This window comes from Periplaneta americana, chromosome 11 (genome assembly GCF_040183065.1).
Source record: "Periplaneta americana isolate PAMFEO1 chromosome 11, P.americana_PAMFEO1_priV1, whole genome shotgun sequence".
Classification (NCBI taxonomy): Eukaryota; Metazoa; Arthropoda; class Insecta; order Blattodea; family Blattidae; genus Periplaneta; species Periplaneta americana.
The window spans coordinates 135,723,404-135,744,966 of record NC_091127.1 but is presented as its reverse complement, the minus strand read 5'-3'; the positions used below and the strand labels follow the sequence as shown (position 1 = coordinate 135,744,966).

At 36.7% G+C, this 21,563-nt stretch overlaps 1 protein-coding gene and 1 non-coding gene across 4 annotated transcripts in view; both read right to left on the bottom strand.

The window, feature by feature from the left end:
- LOC138709374 (leucine-rich repeat-containing protein 24-like) overlaps positions 1-21,563 on the bottom strand; it is a 651,569-nt gene that overhangs the window by 235,702 nt on the left and 394,304 nt on the right. The gene's annotated exons all lie outside the window — the stretch shown is intronic.
- Positions 13,262-13,333, bottom strand: TRNAR-UCU (transfer RNA arginine (anticodon UCU)). The gene has a single exon. It is a non-coding gene; the product is annotated as a tRNA-Arg (tRNA).

Genomic DNA, 21,563 nt, shown 5'->3' with positions numbered 1-21,563 from the left:
GTAAGAGTTTTAATTATCGCTTGTGTTTATTTGACAATGCAACAATGAGTGCGGGTCTAATGTTATTTTTAACGGTTATTTTTCTTTCAGTTTTCATTGTAATGTAGCTAGCTAAATATTTCATATCGCAACATATCAGTAAAGTTGAGCTTAAACGATATTTCCAAGTATCTGTGACAACTGTGACTGTGACAATTAAATATCTGTGACTTTTATCTGTGATTTTGTCACACCGATATTTTATATCTATAAGTAAGCACAATATGCATGAATTACACCGATATTTTGTCACACCGATAAAAATTAACAGGAAATATTGAAGAGCAGTGCAATGTGAATACGAATTCTCTATACACGCCACACATCAGTGGTGTATATGGGAAAATGCAACAAATAAGTTATGTACATGTACCATTAACAAATAAATACTAAGCTAACTCAACAGAAACATGTAAAAAGTTAACCTCATATACCACGAGGTTATATCGTAGTTGATTGTAGATATAATTTTTTAATGTAGTTGTGTATGGAGAAATTGAGGTTATGTGATTATCCTAATCGTTTTAAAAATTGATCCTGCATTAACATTATAATATTGAGTCAGAATAAAAATTAACGAAACATCAGTATTCCGAAAAACAATGGAAAATAATTACAAAACAAAACTGTTGTTCAGACAGGATTTTACACAAGATAAAGTATTGGCAACCAATGGTATTATTACTATTTAAATCGTGTAGTCATTATATAATTTATAATAAGATGGTGAAACTAGCGCTGAAGTAGTTTCGGCGAATTCGGATGTGAAAATCGTTGCATTTTTTTTTTGTGGAGATGCAGTTGATCGTATATCCATGGCATAACAAAGCCTAAACTAACCAAACCTAACCTGTCACAGATTCGTATATGCAAGGTGTATATGCGGAGTACGAAGGGAACTACCTCAACGCTAGTTTAGTCGTTGATCCTATATGTCTACGCATAATAAAAGCTTAAACCAACCAAACCTGACCTGTCACAGATTCGTATATGCAAGGTGTATAAGGGGAATACGAAGGGAACTAGCTCAAGGTTAGTTTAGCGAAATAAGTTGCCCATCATATTAGCCAGTTTTGTCTCGTTCGGTTTTAATTGAGTGGAAAATACTTACAAATTAATATAAATTGACAGTAAGGTTAATATGAAAATGTGAAGATCTCGGGGAATACATAAAATATTTATAAAACATATATACAGACTAAAATATGAAAACAAAATGTCAGATTCATGATTATATTATTATAATGCCGCTAATAACTTTGCAACACATCATCACTTTGAAAAAAATTATATTGAACAAAATATCACAAAAAAATAATCAAATACCACCGCCCGATTGCTGTTATTGTATCATGCGCATGCGCAAACCCACGACGTAGAGGAGAAAATATGTCACAGACGTTGCAACGGTGACAGAGTACTGAATAAGTAGCAGATTTCGATAGCGATATTTTGTCACAGATATTTCGCGTCATCAGTCACAGGTTTATCTGTGACAAAAAAATACCTGTGACAAAATATCGGTTTGTGAAATATCGGCCATCTCTACATATCAGTAGAACCAAACACAAAAATGCACTTTCCAAGGCTACTGGGAAGAAGATTTCTTTGCTTCCAACAGTAATTTCAACATCGAATCGAAAATCTCAATTTGCATTCGACTTGTGTAAAGCTTTTCTTGCTGCCGAAATCCTTTTGTGAAAAATGCAAGATTATGGGTCTAGTGCAAGGTTTTTGTAATTACCTTTTATTGCGTATTTTAGCTATTTATAATACCTTTTTGCCTGCCTATTTTATCTATTTATGATGCCTTTTTGCTTGCCTATTTTAATGATTCATAATGCCTAAACTTCCGGTCTCTGGTCCTGAGTAATTTTATGGCAGGGTGACTACCGACTCGTATGAATGATCTTCCCATTTTTCGATATTATCGATAGTTGTCAGAACTGTCGATAGTATTGAAAAAAATTTGACTAGCGATAGTTTCCATAGTTCAAATCGTAACTCTCGATAGTACTATCGACTATCGCCCATCACTACCTCGATACTTTGTTAAATGCTGAAAAATCTGTTGAAACGATTACAAATTACAGGAACTGTGTATTAGTATTGACTTTATCCATCACCTATTAAATTATTTGTACTTAATTCTCTAACACTCATAGTAGCTAGGAAGATGAGCCTCTACCTCTAGTGCCCGAGTCACATCGTCACCCGAAACGCAAACTCTCAATTCCATTAACAAGTTTCTGAGGAAATTAAAATGAAAAATAAGGGCAGGAAAGTAAGAAAAGTCTAATCTCTTAATGGAGCAAAAATTGGTTGCGTGGGTTTGCGACATTATTAACGGTATTCGATGTGTCCACCCCCGCAGGAACGAATTCCAACTAAAAGCTCTCGTTCTTCATTGCAACAGACCTCATTTCACTGCCCGCAGGCAAAACTCAGTTCGCTGCTTGTAGGTGGGCAGTTTAAAAATCTCTGTTAAGTACTCTCAATCATTTCACAGCGCAATTAATCATACGGTCCAGTACTGAATGGTTTAAAAATAAATTTCCTACAACACGGTAACAGTAATAAAATAATTTACAAACAGAATGATATAATAAAAATAACAACAAATGAAATAAGTTACAATCAGGCAAATACCACTGCATTCAAAGCAAAAATTCGAACCTCAGCACTGACGCATTCTCAACAGTATGCTTTTGCCCTCTCTCAGTCTACCTTTTCTTCCAATTAGCGATGTATCTTAAGAGTAATACGTTATCCACAATATCATTTATACGATCAAGCAAAAATGGTAGCCTGAATTGAATTGAATTGAAAGAGGAGAATTGGGAGGACAAATTTAAAAGGTACGCAAAACGCGTCCTTGTAAGGGGTTCGGGGCTGCAAGAAACTAAATATGTGAGCTCCAAGCCTGTTGGCCACTAGTCTCACTCCGGGTTACGCTGCTCCACTGAAGGGGCTCTAGAAAATTTTGAAGGGGAAAACCGAAAATGGACGTAATCTCTTAGGTAACACATACGCGAGGGGGACGGAAATGTGATCAAAGTGATCACAGGACAGGACAGGACGAGGAGGAAATGGCCGGTGTAAATCTGCACATTGAAATGAACTGTCATTTCGCAGTGCAGGAGGAGTCGAAAAGACTCTGTCATCTGTTGTTCGATGACAAGGCAAGTGAAGACCGCCAGGAGAGACGCTAGCCAATTTGGTTTTTAGGCAGGAGGTCGATTGATTTATGAATGTATGATAGATGTAATTATTAATTAATTTAGAATAATTAAAGGGGTCATGGGGATATGAATGCAGGTCCGTGGCCCATTTCTTTTAGGGCTCATCCCGACATTTGTCTTAGCGCCTTAGGAAAACCACGGAAAAACCTTAGGCAGGATGAGTTGTCTCAATTTCAGAGACTAGCCAGCTGGCTCTTAGGTAGAATGACTCTATGAATCGATGGATATATACTAACCAATTGGTTCTATGATAGTTCCATCGATCAACAAGTGAGGGATTTTGTTTAGCCCAATTAAGACAAGGTCATTTCAAAGCGGTTGCACTATCCAAGGAGTCTCGTGGAGTCGAATCGTGACAACCAAAACCTGGGAGTAACGCCAGCCTCCCTGTCCTTCTGTTTCAAGAGTACAGCTAATGGACCTGTCCGGTGCCTACGCCGTAACCTAGGATCATACTATTACAAATGGTAGATTATTGGCATTTAACAATGTTATGCACCAGTGTGACTTAAATGTTGTGTTTAGTGCAGGATCGTAGATGAAAGTTATTCAACATTAATAATAATTATACATTAGTAGCATGCATCATTCATTCATAGTTTTCTGCCCAAGGACAGGTCCTTCACTACAAACACAGCAATATCAAGTTTTTCTTATTTTTTAATTTCCTCTTAGTTTCCGCATACCTACCACGTGTCTCATTGATGTCTTCTCCTGCCCGAACTTTACTCCTTTCACCATTCCTTCCAGTGTATCCTTCAGTAGGCAGTTCCGTCTCAGCCAGGGACCCAGCCAATTCCTGTTTCTCTTCCTGATCATTAACTTAATTTGTTTTGGTGCGGAAGTTTTACGTTTTTGCACCGCACCGTGTCAGAAATATACGAACATTCAACGTTAGAAAGAAAAGGAAAATTATTTGCTGGATTCGTTACCAAGAGCTACTGCGCAGGACTGGCCATAAATGTCGCATTATGTTGAAAAACCTTGAAAATCCAAAATTATAGGGTAAAGATGCCTAATTCCGTGATACCCCTAATCCCGTGATAAAATGTCAATTGACTGCCATGGAGTTGTGGTCTCTGACTTTTAAGATTTTGAAAACCCTAACAGATGCCAGAGATGTCTTCTTTTCAATTCCCGCCTTTCGAATAGAAGTAGACGACTGCAAAAGCTTTTGTTCAGTGAAAGGTGGTTGACCAGTAAGTTTTTCTTTCTCTTGTGACCGCTCCTGAAGAAACATTATATATTTGAGGTAAGAATTAATATAGCATTATAAAAATGATATATTACTGCAGATTATAGTCACCTGAATCAATGTGTATGATTCCTTAAAGTTTAAATATTATGAGACTATAACAATGCTACAGGAGCTTTCCCAATTTCAGATTTATTTTCATATTTCTCCTTCCTGGCTCACTCGACCAGTGATGCCAACGCTAAATTGTGAAAATTAATGTCTATGAAAGAAAATAGTTCGTGGAAATAATAATAGAAATAAGTTATAAAAAAACATCAATTATAATTATAATAAAATAATAGGGTATATAGTTAACTTAATTACCGTACTGTTGTTGTTAGGAATATAAAATAATGAGGAATAATTGTGATATAATTCAATTTATTCAAATTTAATTTTGTATTTAATGTAACTTTCAGTTTATTTTGTTTATATTATATTAATATGTAATATGTATTCCTGTAGTTACACAAGTATTTTCTATGAAATTTGTCACTTAGGCCCTTTCTCTATGTTTTAATTTTTTTCCTCGCCCTTATTTACACTCGCTTTAACATCTCTGGTCATATCGCGAGTTAATCTTTGGTTGAAATCGAAGGCCTGTGTACTATTGTTGAGACTGGTTCTATTGTTGTGAACTAGATGGCGACTGTATATATGTTACTGATTTGTTATGAATATGATTTCGGTGATTAATGAGGCCGGCGATTTTCAGGGATTTTGTGGCCCGAATTTCCTGGCATTTGCCTTGAGGTTGAGGAAAAACCCTGAAAAACCTCAACCAACCGGGAATCGAACCCGGGCCCTCTGCGTAAGAGACCAGCATACTGACCCCTACACCACAGAGGTGGTCTTTAATTTCTTGTTTAATCCATATTAAAACAATATACCATAACTTTAATGTGTTTTTCCAAATACACGTTTGTTTTCTGAGCAGTTAATGAGGATTATTTTAGTATCACGGAATTAGGAAACCACTATCACGGAATTTGGATCCCTGTCACGGATTTAGGAGCCACTGTATAACAATGAAGAATCATATATTATATATCGAACTTGTGAAACTGTTGACACTAAAAAAACTGTAGCTAAAGGTCCAAATACTGTCATTTAGGTGTTATTTGAAAATGTTTATTACAATTATGGCGTAAATGTAGACTTCATTAAATATGTCACGGAATTAGGCAACCTTACCCTACTTAATTATATTTTAGACCTATCTTGCCAGCGGTGCTTCACTTGTCTTTATAGCTGAACTGTACCGTGTATTTTTTTTTTTTTTTTTTTTTTTTTTTTTTTTTTTTTTTTTTAAACAAAACTATGTACTGGTGCTCACATCTAACAAGTTTATACTGGTCTGTACCGAGTAATATTCCTGATATTAAACAAGAAATTATGCATGGTTTTCCGTTCTTACTAGCTCCATTCATGTTATAATAAGAATGAAGTCGTTATTGGAAGTAACATATTTTAAAGACAAACTTTACTATAATAGATATTTTACAAGCTACGAAGTCATAATTACGTGGTCTGAATACGTCCTTAAAGAAGCAATTTATTAACTTCACAACGTTAAGTCGGGACTTTAACATGAACATTACATTAATGAAAAATAAAGTAATGGCTTGTACACGTAACACGCTGATCAGATAAAGGTGGTTATTAATGATCACGAAGTATAAAAAGTGATTCTGCTTCATTTCATCAGAATAAGAATTCGTCCGTTGCTATGGATATTTCGATATCGCGTGCGCTTCTGAACTGAGCGGTCGTGGTTCGATTTCCGACGTGAAAGAAGAATCTAGTATTGACCCAAAAATATCCTATTTATTTAGAAACACTCTCTTTCATTCCAAACTCGATACAAAGAACACATTAAAGCAATAACCAGAGGACACAATACATCTACATATGCCGAACACATAACTAATGATAACCACACATATAATAACATAAATACAGACATGAAAAACCTACACATACAACCCAAAAACCAAAAACTCAACACACTAGAACAATATGAAATATACAGACACACTAAAACACACCCCAGCCAAATTCTCAACACACAGATCAATTTCAGAACACACACACTATTTGATACAACTCTTCATCACACGAACGCACCCACACAACAGGCAGCGAAGTTGAGATAGCGCCGAGATCTAGTAGGCTCTGAGGATGGTGTCGAATAACACCGAAACAGCTGCAAGCCGCACATGCTTACATAATTAACACGAGTAAGATCGCCATTTAATCAAGTATTTATATTCAAGTGTTAAAAGTAGTGTACGAAAGATTCAACATGGACTCTCTTTCAGCTTGAACTGGCCACAAACCTGTCAAACTTTGGACACCCTACCTGTTAGACAATAGGCTGGTACTGGTTGCTATAGAAACGGTGGATTAAATTATATCAGTAGAGAATTTAATTCAATTCTGCTTCAGCTAAGGTCTAATATTCTGAATGGCAAAGGGAGATTTTATTTGGTTCCGGTTTAATCTTGCAGAAACAAGCTGAAATATGAACCCGAAATCCCCCTTTGATCTTTGTCAAACCCTCAGCTCCTTGAATACAAACTTCCACGAAAATTAGACGCTCACTCCACTATTAATTACTAGACAAATTTTTCCTTTAATAAATTGAGAGTAGGCTAAGCCGTAAGACAAAAAGTTGCTCAACTCACACGCATTTCGTTTTCGGCTAAAATAATAAGGAATATCATTCTTTTTCATCCACACTTTCCAACACAGCTTCATTCCTTATTCTGTCTGCCGATTTCGTCTTCTCCATATCCACATTTCAAATCCTTCTAGTTGCTTCTCTTCACTTCGTCGTAATGTCCATGTTTCTGCCCCATACAATACCACACTCTAAGCCAGTCATGGCAATTTAGAGCTCAGGAGAGCCTGAGCGCTTTACAGCGGAAAGGAAAGAGACAGACGAAAGAGGTTGTATATGCAGCTGGGTCGAGTTATATATATATAGGGATGGCCAGCACTGATTCAAAAGATAAAGGGAAGAAAACTTATTACACTTGTATACGTGTTAATTTTTAGATTTGTTTGAGAAGTATAAGTGCATTATAAGAATGTATGCTTTAATTTTAATGCTCATTTTTCACAAGTTTGTTTTCTTTTTATTCGCAGAAAATATTTTCTCGACTCTTTTTTGTGAAAAAGTGAAATTTTCAGATATAGATCTATTTATTTAGTAGCCTTACAGGTATTGAAACAATGTTTTCGTTGATGTAATTTAGTGTAAATACGTATTAATGAAGATAGTGTATTACAAATTTTGAATATATTCGCAAGGAGAATGTTTGTAAGAAAATGAATTAACAAAGCAACTATTGTTACATCAAAAGCAAAACATATGTGCCTATGTGTTGTAAAAATGTCAGCTCTATAGCTTCAGTAGGTTTCGAGAAAATAATTTAATATTCTGATGATAGGAAGTTACTCGCCAATATCACCATAAAGCAGAACGCATAAAAATTTTGTTATGAAATATTAGTTACACATAACACATATTCAAACGTAACTTTAATCTGTACTATAATATTGTTTTGATTAGTTCCTTGATTACTTTTATAAGGCTAAAGATACCATCAATATCAATTCCAACTTATTATGTCATACTCATTGGATATCGCTTTCTTTATGAATGATATGTTTCACCAGTATAGTTGTACTGCTAAGGAATGTATGTGAATATTCCTTCTTAACTCTTTATTATGTTATTAACGTTTAAAACACAACTGCAATATTAAGAAATTGGTGTTAGTAACCTACTTTGGTTTTACAGACAATATAGATAATATCAAACATAAAGAAGCCATATAAATATAAAGACATAAAATTTCACGTTCCATTTGAAGTTTGTGCACCACTGTTTTCTTAATGCAACAGGCTGCTTATTTCTCCTTCCATACCTAGCGCTTGATGCCCGCGCACGACGTGAAGGTCAGAAAATGCTCTTGCTTTGACATCACTGCTCTAAGCCACCGACGTAGCTCAGTCGGCTGAGGCGCTTGCATACCGATCCGGAGTTGCGCTCGAGATGCGTTCGATTCCCGCTTGGGTTGATTATCTGGTTGGGTTTTTTCTAAGGTTTCCTCCAACTGTAAGGCAAATGCCAGGTAATCTATGGCGATTCCTCGGCCTCATCTCGCCAAATACCATCTCGCCATCATCAATCCCATCGATGCTAAATAACCTAGTAGTTGATACAGCATCGTTAAATAACCAAGTTAAAAATACCATACTCCACACAAAGCACTTCACTAGTCTCTTCCTTAGTTCTTTTTCCAGAGATCCGCATTTTGTTCGAAGGAGTCCAATTGCATTTGTCGTACCTTTTTTTTCCTTTCTGAAGCCAAACCAGTGAATAGAATGGACACTAAGCGAATTTTCCTGTGTTTTGTTTCTCTGTGCGCCGGCGTTTAGTTCCACTTTCAAGCGCTAGAGGTTAGTGTAATCGAGCACACGCTAAGATAATTCAGTATAGAGTTGAGGCACAGGATCCAAACATCGCCTACCTTTTACATAACCCAGTAACGCTTTGCTTCAAATAAATTCAAGTTAACAGCTTTTCCTTATTTCTCAGTGACAAACTAGTTGCAATAATATTTTTTTATATTTTATATATAATAAATTATATTATAAAATAATGTAATATGTTATAAAATTATGTATGAAATTCGTTTAAAATTTGTATACAATATTATATAGGTATATGGTTTTACTTCTCATAGGAGTTCTATTTTTCCATTTTCAGCGCTATCAAATCATTACATATTTTTATTGTTGTTGGGATCAACATCTCAACTCTCATTATAAAGGAACTCTGGAGTCTAGACATTACAGATAATGACGGATTAATCATTTATTTTAAGTACATAATCTACCTAGATGTATTAATTGTATGTGTTATATTTCCGCTGTGTCGAATGCTAGCTGGTGTGATGTCAGTGCCAACTCCTGGGAGAAAGCAGAATCTCACGCTCAAACTGGTTTGAAGGTCATTGAAATCAGTCCTGCTACATCAAAGGTACCGACGCGAAGGGTCCATACTGTATAATCTGCTCTTCTTTCAACTGTTTCCATATTAATGTCCCCTTAATTTGTCTCTGCCGTCGACTAGATGATTCATGGGCACCTAAAAATTATGTCGATATTAAAAGACAGTGGTCTTTCTAGAAAACCCACTCAACACTGTTTTCCCCACTATAAATACTATTTATACTCGCCAGAATTTTCACTGGTCTTCGAAGTTGAAAATTCGACGCTCTAGGTCTGGTCGTTCCCCTAACAATGGATCTGAAATGTTAGCTTCACTGCCTCTTACTCAGAAATCCCTGGACCAACTGTCACAAAAAAAGTGTTCTGCACACAAATAATAAAGAATGGAAGCTCCTGCTGGCATTTGAAAGAAGGAACATAGCGTAAGTTTGTCATACCATACGTCAACGTAAATATAGGTTAGGTGAGTGCAAAAATGTATTACTACGTATGAAAATGAAAATCCTGAAACGAAGAAAATTAACCCTTATCTTGGCAAAACTTCATTTCTCACACTAATTTATTAAACCGTGTCGGACTGTAAAGAAAACAACTATCGCAATGTCTATTTTTATTTTTATTTTATTGTGCTTCCTCAAATTAGAGGCTGCCATTAGGCCTAGACAAAGCATACAAAACAATATAAATGATGAAAGATAACAGAGTAAGGAAAAAAGTAAACAAGTACACAAACAAACAAACAAACAAACAAACAATGGCAATTTACAGAATAAAAAAAGTTACAAGTAAAGAAGCAATGAAAGCTAATAAGAGAAAGACAAAAGAGAATGTTGCGTTAGTTTTTTCAGTACACTGACTTAGAGTCCATATAGGTGGTTTCGTAAAAGTTTGACTGACTCTCTAATTATGAGGAGGGGTAGTTCATTCAGAAACGATTTGTGCAGTCCTAGGGTCTTACAGAATTGAGAAGTGAAGTTAGGTATAGTTCCTCTTGCTCCAAACATCAATCCCGTAACAATGATATCGTGAAGTTGGTATTTATCTTTATAATACGGGATAGTTGGAACGTAGATTGCTCGTTTCTCCTCATGTACTTCTTCAGACTGACCTTCATACGTTTCAAACCTGATGGTGGGGTCGATTATCATACCCTGGGGCAGGGATTCGCTAATGGCGATTATGTCAATTCGTCTGTTACTGCCATTGTCGGCAGTTCCGTGGATTTCTTCATAGAGGGTGTATTTTAGTTTTCTAAGAGCATCGGCCAGTTTAGTTCTAATTGCATGGTGCCTATGTATACGCAATGTTTCGCCAAAAGGGCAGGCTCCCAGGACATGTCCAAGGGTTTCTATCTCACTGAGGCATCTCCTGCAGTGGTTGTCCTGAGACCTACCGGGTATGGCTCTTACAGAGCTTACGTTGGCAGTCATCTTGATAGCCTCCTTCCATTCACCGCTAGTCATTCCATCGGGCTTAGTTATCCATTTGTTAGAGGGAGTGAATTCACTGTATGTTGTGCAATATTATAGTATTGTGAAATTTTAATTTTCCTACCAATTTTTTTCTATTTTTCACGATATCAGTGTTACGGGATTGATGTTTGGAGCAAGAGGAACGATACCTAACTTCTCTTCTCAATTCTGTAAGACCCTAGGACTGCACAAATCTTTTCTGAATGAACTGGCCATCCTCATAATTAGAGAGTCAGCCAAACTTTTACGGCACCACCTATATGGACTCTAATTCAGTGTACTGAAAAAACTGACGCACCATTATCATTTTTCTTTTTCTTCTTAGCTTTCATTGCTTCTTTACTTGTAACTTTTTTTATTCTGTAAACTGTCATTGTTTGTTTGTTTGTTTGTTTGTGTACTTATTTACCTTTTTTGTTAATTTGTTATCTTTCATCATCTATTTGTTCTTGTATTGTTTTGGATGCTTTGTGTAATGGCAGCCTCTAATTTGAGGAAGCTCTGATAAATAAATAAAAAAAATAACATTATAGCATATAGCCTATTAACCTTTTGTATCCTATAGGATAAATTGCCAATTTAAGGATTAAAGACTTCTTCGAAAAACAGAAACTTAATAAAAGATTTATTCAAAGACAGTAGAGACTAATTAATCTATATTAAATACATTGAACTGTATTAATATAAAACTGTAGAAAACCATAAAAATATTGAACAATGAAAAACAAAGTAATAAATTTATATACGGAGATTCAAATCGATGTTACATGCTTATTTCAAATGCCATGTTTCTCGGCCCAAGGAAAGAGACAAGGCAGACAGAGTCGTCTTGACAGGTCGGCGAAACAGTGAGATTAACTAGGCATAACGAAGGAGCGAGATAAGGCTGGTTCACAATAAACCGGGAACGAAAACGAGAACGGATATATTGTTTAAATAAATGTATTTAAATGTGAGCATTCACAATTAACTTTCACGTTCCAGTTCCCGGCTCTGGCAAGCTTCCCGTTAATTTAAAAACATTTGAACAATATTTCCGTTCTCGTTCTCTTTGTCGTTTCCGTTCTCGGTTTATTGTGAACCAGCCTATATACTAAGCAGCGTACCGAATTTAATTTTAACCTCTTAAGGATTTTAGCACAGGTCTTGCCATTAATTTTTCATATGAAATAAGGCAAAGTTTGTAATATTTTGTTTGCCCCGACATTTAGCCGTTTACTACTATTGTAATAATTCATTTACGCTTTTGTGTATAGAAGACCTAGTAATTTTATAATGTTGGAAGTAAGAAATCGGGACACATTCCCAGAGTTATTCGAACTTTCACAGTGAAATTATTTGTTCATGTGCCAGTATTCACGCTAGTCGCTTACCGAAGCTACACTGCCGCCAAACGCTGTTCAGGCCGCGCCTGTGTTACGAGCGACATGCTTATCAGACTTCATATATACTGTTCAGTATATAGACTAATAAGATCATCATCATCATATCCCTCACGTATTAAACCCTGCAGGATCTGTTACGATCTCATGCCAGCGCTTGCGTGGTCTTCCCAATTTCCTCTTTCCTCTTGGTACATAAGTAAGAATCTGTTTAGGCCATCGTGTGCGATCCATCCTTTCGACATGTTTTTTTTTTCACTGAAGTCGATATTGTTGAACAAAATTAACTATAGGATCCATTTTTAGTTCCTGCAATATGTCCACATTTTTACGGTGTTCCAGCAAAGAGCATCCCGCTGTTCGTCGCATGAACCTCATTTCAGCTGTCGTCAGCCTTCGCTCATCAGCTTTTCTGATTGTCCATGCCTCGCTACCTTAAGTGAGGACCGGTCGAGCTAGTGTCTTATATACCTTTAGCCTTGTAAGTTTCTGAACATGGGATGATTTGAAGACTAATAAGATATAATTATTATATTAATGTATACAAATAAAAGTAGCCTAAATGCTGAATAATTTCAAGGAAAAAATTGTTCCGCGACCGGTTATCGAAGCCCAAACCTTTGACTGAGCGCGTCAACGCTCTACCGACTGAGCTACCCAGTAACTCTACCAGACCCAGGCTCAATTATTCCCCTTTATATCATACCTCAAGCGGTTGAAAGACGTCAGGGACCTAACAATGAGTGCACACCAAGCTCTGTGTGACTTAAATTTGTGGTTTTCTGTGTGACGTATATTATAAAATCTGGATTTCAGGTATACCTCCCTATAAAGCTGACCTGAATAATTTCAAGGGGAAAATTGTTCCGGGGCCGGGTATCGAACCCGGGACTTTGGCTGAGAGCGCCAACGCTCTACCGACTGAGCTACCCAAGAACTCTATAAGACCCAGGCCCTTGAAATTATTCAAATCAGCTTCATAGGGAGCTATATCTGAAAGCCAGATTTGTATCAAAATAAATGTTGCCAAATACACACTGTAACAAATTGAGACTTTCTATTTAAAGTAAAATAAACTAATTTTTAGATTGTGACACGGAGAAGTTCCTGGTGTGAATAGAAAATGTTATGCTATTTTACAATTATAACTTTAAGGATCACAGCACTATATGTTTGATAGTGACTTGTTTGCTGCAGTGTGTATTGAAGACGTTTGGAACAGCAACAAACATTTTGTTTCGAGCAGCCTGAAACTACCCTTACGTACAGTAGATGTTTTGGAATTATTCTTCAAGTTATTCAGTTTTGTACACTTTCCTGAAAATATGATGTCGCGTTTTCAGTTTCCATTCACTCCTTGTTAGATCCTTCGTTTGAGACACAAATCCTATTCATAAAATTCAAGATCCTGAATATAATGTATGCATGTACTTATTTACGCCGTAAGTGGCAGTGGCAACTTCATCACACACAGTAATTATAATTAATAATCATAGTTGAAATAACGTCCATGTATTATGGGTCCCTATCACCGCGTCATGGTGCGTCCTCAGGTTGCGGATCGAGGAGACGACTTTCATATATGGAGGGTAGCTGCAAATATATTGAATAAGCAGTCATAGACAGCCGATGAGGGGTGGACCTCCAGCTTGGGGGTTGGGAGAAGGGCTAACATCCCATCACCGTTAAAACCAGCTTGTTACGAATCCTTCAAATAAGATCCCGAAAAGACAAAGTCTATGATTAGGTCTCGTGACGAGAATATTGTACGAAATGGAAATATAAAAATTCGAAATTTATCTTTTAAAGAGGTGGAGAAGTTCAAATATCTTGGAGCAACAGTAACAAATATAAATGATACTCGAGAGGAAATTAAACACAGAATAAATATAGGAAATGCCTGTTATTATTCGGTTGAGAAACTTTTATCATCCAGTCTGCTGTCAAAAAATCTGAAAGTTAGAATTTATAAAACTGTTATATTACCGGTTATTTTTATGGTTGTGAAACTAGGACTCTCACTTTGAGAGAGGAACATAGGTTAAGGGTGTTTCAGAATAAGGCGGTTAGGAAAATATTTGGGGTTAAGAGGGATGAAGTTACAGGAGAATGGAGAAAGTTACACAGCACAGAACTGCACGCATTGTATTCTTCACCTGACATAATTAGGAACATTAAATCCAGACGTTTGAGATAGGCAGGGCATGTAGCATGTATGGGCGAATCCAGAAATGTATATAGAATGTTAGTTGGAATGCCGGAGGAAAAAAGACCTTTAGGGAGGCCGAGACGTAGAAAGGAAGATGATATTAAAATGGATTTGAGGGAGGTAGGATATGATGGTAGAGACTGGATTAATCTTGCTCAGAATAGGGACCAATGGCGGGCTTATGCGAGGGCGGCAATGAACCTCCCGGTTCCTTAAAAGCCAGTAAGTAAGTTGAAATAACGTAATTAATAAGTGAACTTAATTTTTCATTACAACCTAAATAATTATATATAAACAAGTATGCGCATTGATACTCTTGCACTACTTTCACTTCACTCTCATTTCACTTACTGCATAGGCGCTACAAAACATTTTACTGACCTATAGAACACATTTAACTGACACTATAAATTTTCACCGATAGAAACGATTCACTGCCACTGTAAACCATAACTTCAGTGACACAACACGCTTCACTCATACAACGGTTCAAATAAGACAAACAATTACACCCTTATTGATCCGTAGAATCAAACTTATAAACTACATTAACATAAAATTTCCAGTCTAACTAACAAGACTCGCCTACAAGCTATTTTAAACTAATTTACAATTAAAACAAAAGGAATAACTCATCGGGTTAAGTAAATACATGTCACATTAAGTTATGTAACGTATCATTTGTAACATTTACACTTTATGCATAACTTTTTAAGTCATTTTTAAATCTCCTCAAGGAGAGACAACTCTCAAAAGTCCACACCTGTGGAGTAACTGTCAGCGCGTCTGGCAGCGAAACCAGTGGCCCGGGTTCGAATCCCGGTCGGAGGAAGTTACCTGGTTGAGATTTTTTCTGGGGTTTTCCCCTCAACCCAAAACGAGCAAATGCTGGGTAACTTTCGGTGCTGGACCACGGACTCATTTCACCGACATTATCACCTTCATTTCATTCAGATGCTAAATAACCTATATGTTGATACAGCGTCGTAAAATAACCCAATAAAATAAAATAAACTCTCAAAGACCGCTGCAGGTAGGTCATTGCAAGCATTTACAGTTTGATTTTAAAATGAGAATTTATCTACATCCGTTCTTTGTTTCCTACATTTGACTTTAAAATCATGACCGTTCCTACCATAGTACGTTGGCTTCTCTAATCGAGCCGTTATGTTTACCCTTGCTCTTTGACCTATGCTCTATACAGTGATGTTATTTTAGTTTTTCTACGTTTACTTTCCAAAGTTTCCCATTTAAGTTCTATTATCGTATCATTCCCGTGTCCTCTTTAACCTTTAACAAATTTAGCTGCCTTTTACTGGATCTTTTTAAGGAATTTATCTGATATATTCTATAGGGACCCCAACATATTGCTCCGTATTCCATTAACGGTCGCACTAGTCCACCGTTGTGGCTGAGGGGTTAGCGACTCTAACTCCGAACTCTCGGGTTCGATTCCCGGTCAGAACGAGTTGCCTGGATGAGGTTTTTTCGGGGTTTTTCCCTCACTCCTATGAATGAATATCAGTTAACTTTATCAAGCGACTGGAACCCCACTCATCTTCGCCACATCCTTTCCTCCATCATCCCGTTTCTGGTTTTTCAGATCCCTCTACAGGCGGCCTCCAGAAGCTGCTGGCTCTCTCGACCGGCCTCCGTGGATTGTAGTTAAGCGACGTTGGATGGCTTCTGCAACGAGCATCCGATGCGGACCTACTCGGGGGAGGAGTTTCGCCTCGGACCGACAGGTAGAGCCATAGGGGGAAGTTGCCGAAGCAGGAATGGTATATGGATTTCTGTCGGCTGTAGGGACCGGTCGTTAAGGGAGTCATGTGGTTAGGGTGGTGCGCGTAGGGGATCTGTGGCACGCAACTCATTCCATATCGAGGGTTAGCGCAATAGATCTCAAGAGGTCCCGGTACTGGGCCATCCGTGCCCCCCCTCAATTAAATTACATTCCAACGGTCGCACTATCGTTACTTACTTACTGGCTTTTACGGAACCCGGAGTTTCATTGCCGCCCTCACATAAGCCCGCCATTGGTCCCTACCCTGAGCAAGATTAATCCATTCTCTATCATCATATCCCACCTCCCTCAAATCCATTTTAATATTATTTTACCATCTACTTCTCGGCCTCCCTAAAGGTCTTTCTCCCTCCGGCCTCCCAACTAACACTCTATATGCATTTCTGGATTCGCCCATACGTGCTACATGCCCTGCCCATCTCCAACGTCTGGATTTAATGTTTCTAATTATGTCAGGTGAAGAATACAATGCGTGCAGTTCTGTGTTGTGTAACTTCCTCTATTCTCCTGTAACTTCATCCCTCTTAACCCCAAATATTTTCCTAACCGCCTTATTCTGAAACACCCTTAACCTATGTTCCTCTCTCAAAGTGAGAGTCCTAGTTTCACAACCATAAAAATAACCGGTAATATAACAGTTTTATAAATTCTAACTTTCAGATTTTTTGACAGCAGACTGGATGATAAGAGCTTCTCAACCGAATAATAACAGGCATTTCCCATATTTATTGTGTGTTTAATTTCCTCCCGAGTATCATTTATATTTGTTACTGTTGCTCCAAGATATTTGAACTTCTCCACCTCTTCAAAAGACAAATATTCAATTTTTATATTTCCATTTCGTACAATATTCTCTTCACGAGACATAAACATATACTTTGTCTTTTCGGGATTTACTTCCAAACCTATCTCTTTACTTGCTTCCAGTAAAATTCCCGCGTTTTCCCTAATCGTTTGTGGAGTTTCTCCTAACATATTCACGTCATCCGCATAGACAAGCAGTTGATGTAACCCGTTCAATTCCAAACCCTCTCTGTTATCCTGGACTTTCCTAATGGCATACTTTAGAGCAAAGTTAAAAAGTAAAGGTGATAGTGCATCTCCTTGCTTTAGCCCACAGTGAATTGGAAACGCATCTGACAGAAACTGGTCTATACTATCATATCTATACTATCATTAGATATCGTCGGTTTCTTGGTAAAAGTGACCAAGTCACATTCCAAGGCTTCCAAGCATTATGACAATTTAAGATATAATTTTATATTAAAAACTAATAATATAGCACATTTACCTTCAAAATAACTTATTACTAAAGAAGTACAGGTATCTTTGGATAGATCATTAAACCTTTAAATGCCTTTTCCCAACAATTTTGCATTTTGGACTTGGTCACTTGTACCAAGAAACCGACGATATGTTATTTCCCTAGATTTGGGGTTAGCCCTTTTCAAGATTCTCATAATAAAATGAAGTTCCCTACATGATTTTTCCGAACATTATCAACTTGGTCTTCCAAAGAGAGTTTACAGTTTAAATATACTTATAAATAATTACAACATTGTTCTTACGGAATTACAATACCACTGAATTCACGATTTTAACTATTTACCTTTCGAGTTTTACAAAAGTTACAGATTTATTTTATAACCATTTATCTAAATATGAATGTAATAAGTATAGTGTTTCAGATATGATATGTATACTCATACGATGTATTTGCATGCTAGGGGCTTATTTACTACAAATTAAACACAGCACGAAATATGGAAAACAAAACAAGTACCGGACAGCGTGTCCATGGCGACGGATATGGCGGAAGCAGAGTGAGCTAAGTACGAGCTCGACACACGGACTTGCGTGCTGTATATTAACAGCATGAATATTTAATGCGCGAGTCTCCATGTTATTTTCTTTTAATTTATTCAGTAAACTGCATTTTAATACCACGAATAACTTATTTTTCTAGAATCAATTCGACTATGGTACGGTTATGCGACTAATAGCAGGCCTATTCGTATAGGTCTATACAAGGCGTTGAGTAACCAGTCTACAGTTTTATGAATTATTATCACGAAGACTTATGGAAAGAAAACCCTTTTTATTTGAAAAATCAATAATGATACTTGTCGCAGTTGGCGGTTTTCTTGTAATTATTCCGTTTCCCTACGTTAGGTAACAATATCACAACAGTCTAGTAAAGTAGCCACGTTCAATTAGTAGGCTAGCGGTGTCAAAGAGGACGGAAGCTTTGTAGTTTCAATAATTTTAATTATGTCGCTGTCCATTGTCGTCGTCAAGTCTTTTGAAGGCTGCTCCAATACTCCACGCGGAGTTGCAAATTTTAGCAGTGAGTCTTGTTCTAGATCGCAGTGAAAATTAATTATATTACAGTTCAGTGTGTAATAAAAATGTGGAGGATGTGGGAAGCGAGTGAAGTGTCGGAACCGATACCCATGAACGTCAATAACGACGATGGTAATAATAATAATAATATATCAGCGTTAAATAACAATTCAAATTCAAAAGCTAGACCAAAATTATGTAAGCAGTGTCAAACGTTTGTGTGCAATGCTCACACGTATGTTCTGAAAAACAATTTAGGTCAAGGAAAAATTTCGGAGACATCTAAAATTCTTAAATTAAATAGAAATACTGTAAGTAAAATTGTAAAAAAGGGACCTAAGACACCTAAAAAGCGTGGACACAAAGTCACAAAATTTAATAAAGTTTTACGTGTGATCACATTCGCCGTGAAATATATAGTTCTTACAATAAGGGCCAATCCTTAACAATAAAAGAATTATTACAAAAAGTCAAACTTTCCGGTTTTCCTTATGGAGAAACATTTAATTATTTCTTTAAATAATTAATTTAAAATAAATAATCTAAATAATATAAATAATCTTCAAATTAACTCATGCTTTGACCAATTAAGCCTAGCCCATATCCATGTTATATTAATATGTAGCAGCAAAAACAAGACGTGACAACGTCGCATTTTCATTTTATTATCGGTACATGCAATAAAGACCTACAAATCTTAAAAGGAATGCCGCTGCCTAATAATTAAACGAGGCAACTTTATATACAGTCACAAAGCTTGAGTTGTGAGGGTGCTAGGAACAATAGACTGTGCTGGTACTATTTCGCATTGTCTGTAATGAGGCGATCCTAGTGGTGAGCAACTATCTATGGATGCATATTTACTACGTATTGAGCTTCGTGACTGTATATATTAGACTGTATCACTCCATCAGTTCCCCACTCCGTTATTCCATGCAGTGTGTAGCTATGAAGAGAAGGCATTTGTCACTGTTGATAGTGATTCGTCCGTCGGACGGTGACGTTAAGCCTGGAGGTCCCCTTGGTACTATTCGACAGAAATAGACTACGTGCCGGCACCGGGTTTCCTATTCTGTCTTCTTTATCTTCATCACCATCCTCACTCATTCCCTACACTACACTTACACGAACACTTACACATATAAATCCCATACAATAAAAATAAACTATAATTAAAAAAATTTAATCAACAACATATACAAAAACAATAAATTAATTCTAACATAAAAAAAAACAAAATAAAATAAAATAAATATTTATATAATATTTCAGATTACATCGAATTGCACGATATTCACCCTAGTACACAACGTAACTCCCCACAAATATACATCATACACAGCGTAGCCCGCCGAAGTGATGTGTAATTTAAAATGGGTCGGTCACAGTTCTGCCATCTATCCGCAATATGCAGAATCCTAATCAAGTATGTGAAGTGGATAGGCATTGGCTACATACACACACACATAGCCTATATATGATGACTGAAATTGACACCTGAAAACTGTATACGCAGCGAACCTTAGTGTAGTCAGCCGGTGTGATTTAGGAATGCGCCTAGCTCGAGGGCTAGCGTATTAAGGGGAGAAGGACATCAAAAAAATCGAAAAAAAAATATATATATATATAATTTGTAAAAAATTGGCATTTTTCCATTCTTGTTCTCTTCTGAACAGTTGATACATAGTTCATATGAGTCCACACCTGTGGAGTAACGGTTAGCGTGTCTGGCCGCGAAACCAGGTGGGCCGGGTTCGATTCCCGGTCGGGGCAAGTTCCCTGGTTGAGGTTTTTTCTTGGGTTTTCCCTCAACCCAATATGAGCAAATTCTGGGTAACTTTCGGTGTTGGACCCCGGACTCATTTCACCTTCATCTCATTCAGACGCTAAATAACCTAAGATGTTGACAAAGCGTCGTAAAATAACCTACTAAAATAAAAAAAAATATATAGTTCATTTGTATTTTTCCTCTTTATAGTCTCCAAAACAGTATTTAAATGGAAGCCTCAATTGTCAGGGCATTTAAAAATGGACGTCGCTCTTGCTTATTTGAGTAATGTTAAATTTTGTTCCTTTCACATACACACACGCACGCTCGCGCTGCACACATACACACAGACACAAAACCAAAGCAAAAAAATAAGAACATAAAAAAGAGGAAACTTCATACATAATATCAATGTAAGTATCATCGCTAAGTAAATCTTTAACTTTCTATTGAAATTAAAAGCAGAAAGTGTTGAAAATTCAGAGTACATTTTAATTATGGAATTATATAACCTTGGACCTAGACTAATATGTGCTTTAAAACTGCCGTTGTGAAAAATTGTTGCTCCCTTATGGGTAAATTAGCAGTCTGTCTAGTAATGTAAATATAAGAAAATGGTATATTATCTTTACGATTTTTTTATAATACTTCAATAATACGTATCTGTGTAATTGTTCAATTCTGAAGATTTTAAATTCAGAAAAGATTAATTTAGAAGGGTAATCAATAGGGGTGCTATTCACAGACATTTCGCAGCACGCGCTACGAGCGTACTAAGCTAGCCCCGGCTATCCACTGGTTACTAGTACAGAATTCAAATCATATCCTATCGCTAACACTGGTTTATGAATATGAAAAACGCTGATCATCCACCGGAAGCCCGCGCTAAAAATGTCTATGAATACGGCCCTAGGTTTTTAAGCAAATTTTAGATATTCAAAGTTTTGTGAAAAAATTTAGAGAATTTAAAGAAAATTTTAAAACAATACTTCAGGATTTTATTCACTAATATGTCCTCATAATAAATTTGTCAGATTCATAT